Source organism: Poecilia reticulata, linkage group LG18 (assembly GCF_000633615.1).
Source record: "Poecilia reticulata strain Guanapo linkage group LG18, Guppy_female_1.0+MT, whole genome shotgun sequence".
NCBI classification, from domain to species: domain Eukaryota; kingdom Metazoa; phylum Chordata; class Actinopteri; order Cyprinodontiformes; family Poeciliidae; genus Poecilia; species Poecilia reticulata.
In genome coordinates, this window is record NC_024348.1 from 2,606,333 (window position 1) to 2,618,423 (window position 12,091).

Here is a 12,091-nt window from a genome sequence, read left to right on the forward strand (position 1 = left end):
ATATGTATATATATATCACTTTTGGCAAAAAATGACAGGAGCATTTGCACAAAACCTGCCGGCAGAAACTGCATACAGAGCAGTCCAGGTATTCTGGACCACCACAAATAGATAATTAGCTAAAATAGCTAAAATCTACAAGTACTTAAGATTCACTTCAGAAAAAAAAGTCTATTTTAATTGCTTAGACACAAAATATGTCTTCATATGCATTAATGCAAACAGTGGAAGCCATTTTAGCAGGAACACAGAAGCTATACAGCCTTCCCCTGTGCTCTTAGGGAAACAGCAAAACAGGAAAAAGAAATGACCTCCTGGTTGGGTTCTCCACACATACCAGCCAGTAGCATCTCCGATAGGTGTGTAATATATGTGTAATGCTGCATATTTTGGCACTAATGTGGTACCAAGTAAATACAAGGTCAGTATTGCGGCTGCCGATAGCGATAGCTAGCAATACTTTTTATTTGGGTTTGACACACCAAAGGTCTGACCTTTGGGTGTTTATGTAGATTTCTTTGAGTTATTTTGTTGAAACCTAGGTCAGAATTTGGTCAAAGTTTATAAGTAACCATAAAACATGTTAGCACAACAAACGGAACCTATACATTTTGGGGCATTTTTCACATGAATATAATTGGAGAGCAAATCAAAAATATTTTGGATCCAGCTGCCCATCTTTAGGTTCTAGTGTCACATTCACTCCAGTTTTTCAGTTTCCTCCATATTTCAGGTTTTGATTATGTGCTACAGAAACAACAGATTTCCCATAAGGACCTCAGAGTTGTATTCTACGTAAAAAAAAAAAAAAGAACGATAGACTTTAGTGAATATTTGGATTGTGAAAAAAATCACGAGGAGGAGAAAATATTAAAACAATGAGGAGCAAATGTTGAAACAACAGAACTGGAAAACAAAGGCTGGATCAGCAGAAAACGTGGCTTATTTGGAAGATAAAGATTCACATTCAAGTAAAAATATGAAAGAAGCACATTTAAGGAATGTGTAAGGGAATGTTGGCAGCTACCGTGTTTCCCCGAAAGTAAGACAGTGTCTTACTTTCTTTTTATCCCCAAAAGCCCCACTATGTCTTACTTTCGKGGTATGTCTTMTATTGGAAAAAAATTGTCKAATTTTTTGTTTTAACCATAAAATTAACATTTATTAACAACCTGAACAGTATTGTATTCACCACAAAACAGTTTTATAAAAGGAAGTGCAGGGGACGGTGCAGGGGACGGTGCAGGGGACGGTGCAGGGGACGGTGCGGTGACGCATGGAGAGGGGGACGGTGCGGACGTGGGCAGGAGGCGGCGCACAGCTAGATGAGAGGGAGGCGGCAATACCCCCGTGTTTCCCCGAAATTACTTTCGGGGTACAGCTTATATTAGCCGACCCCCCTGAAACCCCCGATACGTCTTACAATCGGGGGTGTCTTACTATCGGGGAAACACGGTAGTTCCTGGTAGCCTCAAATCACAGAACGCAATGATGATGTTTGCATAGAACTCAAACAAAAAAAAAAAAAAACAAGGTTAACATGAACATATTTAAGGCTTTTAAGATGTTTTAAGTCTTTCATTTTAGAAACAAAATTTTAAGATTTAAGACTTTTAAAAATGCATGGACACTTTTATAATGAGTAGAACAGAATATTCATACTCTGACCATCATAGACTCTAATCATGGCCCAAAATAACTCAAAATTGCCTTTTACGTTGATGAGTTGGGAAGTCAAAAGTGATTGCGTACAGAGACTGCAGGGCAACAGCAGATCTACCAGAGCAGCTTTGGATGGAAATTGTAAGGTCCCCTTTCGAAGAACCACCTTTGCTCAAAGTGCTCAGTCTGTGAGAGGATCTGCAGTTTGGAACTCACTTCCTGTTCATTTAAAGTCTGTAACCAGTTTTGGTACGTTCAAAAATCAGACAAAACTCTGGTTATGTCAAAAACAGAACTGTACCCATTTTTGATGTTTTACATTTTACTGTTTGTATACATTATTTTGTGCTATTTTAAATGACTATCACTTCAATTTTTAGAGTTATTAAAAAAAAAAAAGCCCAACTAGGGACAAGTGCTGCGAATTAGCTGTGGCTATTGCACCATGATGCAAACATGGGATGATGCTTTATTCAGTTTGTCTATGTCGATGTGTGTCTGTCCCCATCAAATAAACTTCATAATAATAATGAACTTGCTGTAGTCGTGAAGAAATCTGAATTCTTCAAAGATCCTGATGCCTTCTTCTCCTCAAACACATTACTCATCATACTCTAAAACGTAGCTACTTCTACAGCTCACACCATCCTGAGATTTTTCTGTTCAGCTTCCCATCATTACACAGTGCGTCAGTCGTCACTCTCTTTTAAAAGGTACGGCGTGTTCTGTGCATCACTCTCTTCGACGTACAAAAACATCCAACCGTCTTAAGCTGCACTTACTCCTTATTATGCCTGATAGAAAAATACAAAACAAAACAAAAAAAATAAACCCCGTAAGGTCCTTAAGAGTTCAGAGGTATTGATCAGAAACATGTTTTAAGCAGCCCAGCCAATTTCATTACACACTAACATTAAATGAAAGAAGAGTGATGTTTTCAGGGTAGTAAATTACAGTGTGGGTGTTCACGCAGTTAAAGAGAGGCTTTCTTCCTCTTCCAGTCAGCTAGAACAGGTCTTAGAGGCAGAATTCACACACACTTGCCAAATAGTAGGTTTAAAAAGGAGAAGCTGTGAAAGTAATGACATGATTGGTTGTTCAAAAACAGTCTCTGTTCATGACATCTAAAGCTGCTGTCTATTTGGAGAAGCTTTTGAGCTATCAGCAAAGACTAGACAGCAGCTTTCAATGCAGCTGCCGCATTCTAATTTAGGTTTGTGTGTTTACCCTTCTTTATTTTTTTTAAGACTTCATCCAGGCTGAGTGAAAAAAATACAAACAGGCTATTTATTTGAAGTCAAACCAGGGGTGAAACTAAAGGGGGGGCAACCCTCCCCTCCCCCCACCAGAAGAAGCTTGAGCCGATGCTTTTTCTGCATTGTCTTTAAAAACATATAACAATTAATCACTTGTTTGACCAGAAGGCTCTAATTGCCTTCTAATTAAACATTAAATAAGGGCTATTATGTATTTCATGGCACATAGTGCAATTTTCTAGCACAAACAAGAAACTGTTACCTGTAATTGTTATAAAAACAAAAAATGTAAATGTTCAAATGACACCTTGAAATGAGCCTCTTGCCTCTTTAAGTCTCGACTCTGACACTCCACCTTCAGCAGGACATCACAACAATGTGTCTCCGTCATGGTGAGGGCTGGCTGATAAAGTGAATTTTTATTGGATTTTGAAGATGTAACTTTTTTAAAGTTGGGATTTTTTTTTTTGTTTTCACCTGTGCACTTGGCTGTCAGCGCGCCCAAGACAGATATCTTGATTGACAAGCAGGTTTTACACCTTATGCTTATTAGGACTTTGAATTCAGTAAAATCTATGACTGGGTATTAGATTAGATTCTTATTTTTTTACTCTAATGTTTTTTAACAAAGAAAAAAGTGATAATATTATCAGAATAATGTTGTAATTATTCCAACTTGAAAAATATCAAAGATTGAAATAAAAGGTATTTATTGAATTGTACAAAAAAAAAAGAAAAGAAAAGGAAAAATGAATCTTTTGAAATGGGACTTAGTGTGGAAAAAATCTGACTGGTTTTAAGCCGTTTCTCCATAATTATCAGATTCAATGATTTCTCAAAAGTGCTAGAAAGACTCAAAGCAGCACTCCAGGTATGTTTCTAATCAGAGTGGAACATTATAACAAGATGCAAGGCTTAAAAAAGTCAATTTTGCATAAAGCCACCTCTTTAATTCGGTTTATATGATTGTAAATAAGCTGTCACAGGCACCGACAAGGCCTTCTGACTGAAATCCAGCAGCTCGCTCCATGTTTAGTCAGTTTCTCGCCAGGTGATGTTAAAAACAAACAAAAGTTAAAGTCCAATTAAGTTTGCAATGAATGAATTGTCTGCTGAAGGTGACAGATGGTGGCGGTTTACCATGCCCGTTAATCGCTTCCCAACAATGACGCACTCGCGTGTGATTTTTAAGAACCTATCTCCCTCGTTAGTCTTGCCTACAATAAACAAAAGAACAGTTTATGAATAGTTTAAGAATGAAAAATTGCTTAGGGCTTGCCGTTTCAGTTGGAGTTTAATCAACGAGATGCTGTGATGAGATCCACATCACAGCAGAACCAGACTCAAGAGAAAAGAGACTTCTTCATAACTTAACTCAAGTAAATATAACCGGCACTAAGCTGTCAAACTATTTTGCGATTACGGTGTTTCCATTAAATAAGAAACAATCACAATCATGTCCATAAGAGGTAAGATCATGTGATCAGTTATTTCTGGTTTATGTAGTTTATCAAGATGAAAGTTCAGGATGAGTTACTAATCAAAACTAAAAATTATATTTATGAGGAAATAAATATTACTTTTCTGTTGCGAATCAGAAACCTGGAGTTATTCGATATCAGATCGGATTTTTTGAGTCGGTTATACGGACGTTCAATTTTATTGTGATATTTTGTGGTGCTACTGTGATAACAATAAAGATTATGATGAAAAAAAATGTATTACTTATTTTTCAGGTAAGTGTATATCTGCATCACTCAGCATTCATAGCACCACAAACACAAATACTGTTCTTGAAAAATATTCAACAGTCGGCTTCTTTAGAATGCTGCTTACTTATATGAGTAATTTATCAATAAACTGCACACAGTAACTGTATTTAACCAGATTTTTCATATTTTCCCCTGGAACAAACAGTGGAGAAAATAGCAAATAAAATTAACATTTACCATCAATATAACTGAAATTTATCACGATAAGCGATACGATAAATGGCCACCCTAACCTCATTAATCCACTGTTCCATGTGAAATTCCAATCAGCTGCTTTCACATCCCTACCTCACTTCTTGAAGGCAGCTGTGTTGCCTTTCTAGTTCACCTGAGTTAAAACAACAGAGATAGGAGGCTGAATGCACTCAGGAATTCCAATCCTGATCAATGAAACGCCGCCTTGATCAGGACCAACATCCAGCGCCGGATAAAAAGATTGGAACGATTCAACTTCGTCCATCTAAATTAGCATCAGTGTGTGACTAGATGTGCTTTTTTATTTTTTTTAACCCCCCTCACTGATTGCCGGGATGGTGTGTAGGAGGGGACGAGAGGTACAGTGAAGACCGGGGCGCAGGAAAAGGGGGCCTGACAGATTATCGATGATAGCAGCACATTATTATCGACTCCAAGAACTCACTGGGGGGAATGAGTCTTATCTTTGCAAAGCTAGGAACAGAGAGAAGGGAGACAGAGAGAGAGAGAGAGAGAGAGAGAAGATAATGATAAACGCAGAGTGAGAGAGAGAGAGAGTTGAAGTTTATACCGAGGGAGAGGGGCTGAGGGAGATACGAGATGTAAGAAGTCTTGGCAGACGGCTTATCATATACGAGGAAGGAGGAAGGAGGATGAGAGCGGAGATTTAAAAGGTGAGGCGCCGACTTGAAAGACACATATTTTAATTTGAAAAGTCTGGCAGGAATACCCAGTCAAAGCCTTATTTTACACTTTCAGTAGTGTGACTCGTGTGATTCTTTTTAGAACTCCATGTCGATGCTTTTTTTTTTCTTGAAAGGGAGTTGAACAATTGTGCAATTCGCCAAGAAAGTTGATAATTCTCAACAGTAAGTGTACAGGGATGAAAAACTTTACAGAACTCTATACCACTTTTGAACTTTATGTCATGTCTCAGGCAATGAAAACAAGCAGTGTGAATAAATGGGCGTGTTCTTACTGCATGTATTAACCATAAATCTGTCTCACACACACATAAAAACACTGCAGAAAGACGGCCTGGTGCTGACAATTCTAGAAAAGCTGCACAGACGAACTGCAAAAACACGAAATCCTTCCAAGTACTTTTTTTTTGTCTGGTTTCCAGTGCAGGTTCACTTGAAATGAGAGAAAACTAACTTACAAATAACTTTCCAGCAAGAAACAGGAGTTTGTTTAAAGACGATAATTGCTTTAAATCGATGAAAGAATTTCCACTGGCAGATTATTTCACTTATGGCAATATCTCATGTTACAAGTGAAATTATCTGCCACTGGAACTAGTACCATTTCATCAAGATTAATAAATTACTGAACTAAAACAAATTGTTTTAATTCAAGTTTACTAAGACATTTGCTCTAGAAATTAGACCAAAAATGCCAGGTAAGATGTTGTTTTTCCAGTGGAGATCAGATGAATACACCGTCAATTTTACCTTTTTGTTTTGTTAAAAAAAAAAAAATAAAATAAATAAATAAATTTGTTTTAAACAAAACAAATATTTTGTTAAACTTTTTTAACTTAAAAAGTAACATGGAGTTTATCCATGTTATTTTTTTATATGATGACATAATAAATTAACTCTGATTTTTTTTTTTTAAAGTCGGATCACCTGTCTTATTTTCAGCGTGATGCTGGCTTGTGTCTATAACCAACATGGAAAAAGAATTCTGAGCATTAATTTCTTCATTATATAGTATCTTTTGAAAATAAATATGATTTTTAGTTGATTAAGCGTGTGGAGCGCTTATTCTGTGGCAGACTTTTCTGAATACTTAGGATTACCTCCTGGCTTTTGGGAGTTTTTCCACTGACATGCTCTTTATTCTAGTATTACCCAGATAGTATGGGTACCAGCAGTACTCATAGTACTGGGTACTGCTAGTACCCTATTGCCCCATTACCCTGGGTAAAGTTATGGGAGTTATTATCTCACATGACTTTATTATGGAAGATGATACATCCTTCCTTCTCTGTAGAGCTTACAGAGAAGGAAGAACCGACTACATTTAACAAAACACAACTGAATACCATGTCCTGTAACATCGAGGTTACCACAGAGATAAGCTTTGTGCAGATTCCACATTTCCAGTTTGGTAAATATAATGTGTTATATTACCTTGTTGCACAGTGCTACTCCACAGAAGTTGGAATGAGAAAGTGCTTCTTAGAGTTTGGTCTTATGTAATGGTGCGTCACACTCTAAATGTACTTTGACTGTCTGAGTCCTTGGGGAGAAATGAAAACACGAGATAAAATAAGGCAGTTTGCACATCAGTCTCTATGGACGCCATGTTGAACTTGGAAAGGAAAATAAACTCATAAATAAAGCAGCAAAGCAGCTGGGACCAAAGAAAGATTAGCAAACCAAAATAAACACAATAAAAAGTAAGAAAAAAAGATCAAACATTGAAAGACAATAAAATACATGATGTACAATGAGGTTTTGGGGGTGGAGAGGTAAATCTCTTACTCTCTGTCTGTTACTTTTGCGCTGCTTTTCTGGCCTCCAGACGCCGTTGATCCCGTTGTAAATTGCCTGTGTCAATCCGACATTACAAGCTTCCACACACTCCGACAGTCCCCCTTAAAACTGTCATGCCAATAAAGGCCCATTCACTTGTAATGAATTGAAAGAGAAGTAAAAGACTAAAGGGGCTGATTTAGTGACAATTGTTGATGATCCTCGATTGAGTTAGGATTGAGCTAGCCGGCTTTCCCGCTGCTACGGCACAGCTGGCGTTGTGATTTTATTAGAAGGGCGCTGCCAATTCCCCGTTCGCTCTCATCTGTCTTTGAAACTGGAGCGGTGCGCAGCAGCTTTTGGATGCACACAATTTATTGAGGCAGAGAATCTTTGGAGTTTTATCTGGTCTCACTCTTAGGGCCTGGCCGACACGTAGCCAGATATCTGGGGAAACGGAGGCTTTTTGTCTGCATTTCGGCCGTTTATCCACTCAAAAACACTATTTCATACCACTAAAAATGAGTATTCATGGAAAATCAAACCAAAGAGAAGGTTTTAGAAAACTCAGCATGTGTTCATTGAAAAAAAAAAAAAAAAGATTTAGGGTCCTGTGTAACAAATAATGCAGCATTTCCATTCACACAAATGGTGTCAGGTTTAATTTCTAACAGGAAGCCGAGGTTGTCTGGAAACAATCTGATTGGCTGACAAAGGTTTTAGCTTGGCACTATACTGCCCCCTGTTGGTTTGGCATCCTTAAAACAACGCTCACGATGGATTTGTGTGGATTTGTGTGGATTCATGTGGACGAAAACTTTTCTGTGCCAGACCCCGATGTAAACAACAAGGCAGAGATATTTGATCCACCTCATCCAAGTGCAAAAACTTGAGATCTAAAGACGGAAGTTTTTTTTGAAACTGCTGCATTTATTTTCAGAATTCCAATTTGCCCAATGCTACGGCGAATGGAAATGCAGCCAGATTGACACGCATTCAAAATACAGCGTTTGGCTTTGTGTTCCTTAGATTGAAACAAAAATAGAACTGATCAAGATTAATACATTTTCTGTTTGAATTTAATATGAATATATTGGTTCTGAGCTGAACCTCCTCCTCACAGGGGTCCGGTAGAGGGGTCACCATGGTTAAATCTGTAGGGTGGGATTGTGGGGGAATTGCTGATGCTCTAATCTCCAGGTAAGCCCCTTGTAACGCTTGCATCCTCGCTCTTCAGCCTCAGCTCTGTGCTTACAAAACTATTAACGTTGAGCAAGGGACTCTTGCAAAACACTAACCACCTGCCTCTCCCCAGAGCCGATTACAGCTGCGAGGTCAAGAGAAGCTAATGTGACTTTGTCTGGAGCTGCCCGCAGTGGCTCCGGTGTGCTCAGCAGCATGGCCCTGGATTACATGGACGGAGGGGATTCTTAAAAGGGAAAGAAGTGCAGAGAGCGGGAATTAAACGCCAAGCAGGGACGAAATATCTGTCTTCGTTTGTGAAAGCTTATAACAAAGTGGCACTGCGATTGCTGCTTATTTCGTTCCTTGTATTGTATCAACAGAGAGTATTGATTTTTTTTTTTCTGTACAGCTTGGATGGGTTTTATAGAGCACGCCTGTCATTATTTTCTAGCTTGGAGATGTATTCTGTGATTTACAGCAGCAAATTTCTGTGCAACAATTGATGATTCTTCTAACTCAAACACAAAGTAAAAACAAAACGAAAAAAAAGTATTCCAACATTGGATATTATAAGAATATGCACTGCTACACCAGACTCCGTTTATAACCAACGATACTCAACAGTCAGCTGTGTCCTGCATTCATTCTGCTGGTGGACAAACAGAAGGTCAAACACATTTTGAAACACTGTTATTATGAAACACTATTATCACTAGCAGATAAAACTGCGCAAATCTAAATTCCAAAAATAAATTCACTAAATGGAAACAAGCCAATTACAAAAACAACAAAAAACCTTTGCTAGAAATGTTTTGCGATAGAATGATGGATTTTGCAAAACTGCAACAGAAGCACCGTTTTCATGTCAGAGGAGTCGCACGAAAAACAGCCAGACGTTACTACTGGTGAAAACGACAAAGAAGACGACAGGAAGTAGTAGGAGGCTGATGGTTTGTTTGTTGGGTTTTTTTTGTTTGTTGTTTTCAGACAACCTGCAGTCGGCTCAGCATCACACCATTCATAAAAAGTTGTGTGTCATGTAATTTTAATTTCACTTCTTACTGTTAACACTGCAATTGCGAAATGATGTTAGCGGAACAGAGATTTTAGCTGCTTTGCAATGGAAACACAGCTATGGAAACTATGGTTTCAAAATCACAAATGTCACTTCATAGTATTGCTACATTTTAAAGTCCTTTTAATGTAAAAAAAAAAAAAATTTTTAAAAATAAGGACCAATTGTCTTAGTGGATAAGGAATATCATTTTCCATGTAGCCTGAGTGCTGTTACATTCCTGCCAACTCAAATAATGTAATACTGTGTTTTCACAAGCGCATGATGCAAAATTCACATGACATGGAAAAAGAAAAAAGTCAAAGTCAGGGTTTCTACAAGGTGATGACAGCAAATAGAGAGTATGTCTCTTCAACAACGTGTGGCTATGAGTGCATGTTGACCTACATTATCTTGCAGTGTGTTAGAGGGAATGTCTGCTTTGGTTCAACTATGTCTCAGCGCACACTGTCATAATCCACATGAGATTTTCCCCCATCTGAAAGCGGATGCGGCTATTTTAGAGTAGTATGTCGCAGCAGGAGTTGTTCTTCTGTAGAGATCTAGCGGACTGGCAATGAGGCCCGTTGTCTTGCATGGAGATTACGGTGGCTGCTGCACATCAGAAACAGACGCATGCTTGTCTGCAGAGAGCTGAAAATCTGTTGTGAGGCACCTCCAGCCAAGAAGTTAAGTAGTGGCCACATACAGTTCAAGCGTACCAACTGTCGTGTCTCCCAACTCTTAAGTACAAGTGGGGAAAAGGATTTTTCATTGCACTGTTTGTAACAGGAAGTGAAACGGGAACTTTGTGTTAGGGCACTTAATTTTTCTTTTAAAAAAATGTAGGGGGGTTTTAGTGCTTGAGGAAACAGACAGACACATTGTTTTTCCTCTGCAACAAAAAGCACCTAATCATCTAAAGCATGTGTAGAGATGCAATTGCATCAAACTCTGCTATTATAACAGAATCCACGTTCATAAAAATAATAGATTTCAAAAACGTAAAAGCACTGCGCAGTGTTTCTGTTGGTTCATTTTGTTAAAAAAAAGAAAAAAGAAAAGAAAGAACTTAAAAGTAGGAGTATGACCACTATAAAACTAGCATGGCCATTGTCTTCCTATGCAATTCCCCTTGATTCTCATCTCCCTCTAGTTCTCCATCTCGGATTTCTCCCATTGAGCTGGATTTCTCTAGTACAATATTTTTTCTATTAAGCTGGCAAATAACACAAGTCATGGCCAAATGTTAACAATTAGGTAAAATGTAAAACTTCAGAGAATACACCTCCAGGCAACCGTTTCTCAATGGGTCCACATGTTGTGTACGAAGTCAAGCGTAAAACAAGGGTCTGGTTTTTAACTGCGTACTTTGGAAACAAACAAACAAAAAAAAAGAAATTCATATGAAATATTCTCTCAACAGGATTTCACAGCCGATTACATCACAGACAGCTAGAAGAAAAGTCATACTAATGGTGAAACCTTTAAGCTAGCGGTTCTCAACGTGGGTGGTATCGCCCCTCAGGGGGTGTTCAGAGGACGGCAGGGGGCGCTGGCGGACATTTTTACAAAAGGGGGGCGCTGGGATGCCTTTGGGGGGCGTTTGGTCGAAGGTAAACTTTACACCTTAAATCCACAACAATACCAGTTTAGACTTTGAGCAACTTRGTAAAACTGTATTGTGTAACATTAAATCATGCTTGGCTGCAACGGTATCGATGGCAGCTCTTCTTCTATTCAGTGTTTGTAGCTTCATGGCGCAGCTCCGCTCCGCATCAGTTCAGCGTTACACCGGCTGATGACGCTGCTGTGATTCACTTTGTCTGGTATTTATGTAGGCTACATATATTTTGGCAGTTCTGTGATCATGTCAAAGCAGCAATTTATATTAAAAAGTGTTTTATTTCCGTTTGAAAGCTGCCCGCTTCCATGGAAGGACAACAGAAAATCGCTCTTATAAACATGTAATTACTAAAATCGCAACTTTGTATCCCTCTGAAAATAAACCCATTGAAATAAAGAAATCAAGAAATCCCTCCATGGGTGATACCACAATAAAGAGCGTTCATTTTATGTGAATTATGGCATAAAAACAGAGAATCCGACGCTGAACAGTGAAAAATCAACACATGATGTGAAACACATGACGAATAGGAGGCGCAGCAGGTGATGAATGAATATAACTGGTGGTCAATAAACGATAAAATAAATCTAGCAACAGGACAGAAACTAAAATGGACATAGCAATAAACCAAGAGAGGATAATACAAATCAAATAAAACTAAATGGAAATGAATGAAGAAGAAAATGCAAGAATAAACTAAGAAACTAAAGTAAATACAGAGGAATAAACTGGTATGGCAAGACCTTTTGAGCAATAATTAATACAGAGACTGTATGGTAAGAATAAACAGACACTATTTCGAAAAGGTTGAGAAACACTGCTTTAAGCTAAAGCAGCGCACCCCAACCTATCCCAGC

The 12,091-nt window shown here is 38.3% G+C and overlaps 1 protein-coding gene across 1 annotated transcript in view; it reads right to left on the reverse strand.

Moving 5' to 3' along the window:
• The window catches only part of nrxn2b (neurexin 2b), a 435,854-nt gene that overhangs the window by 320,405 nt on the left and 103,358 nt on the right, over positions 1 to 12,091 (reverse strand). The window lies entirely within an intron of this gene.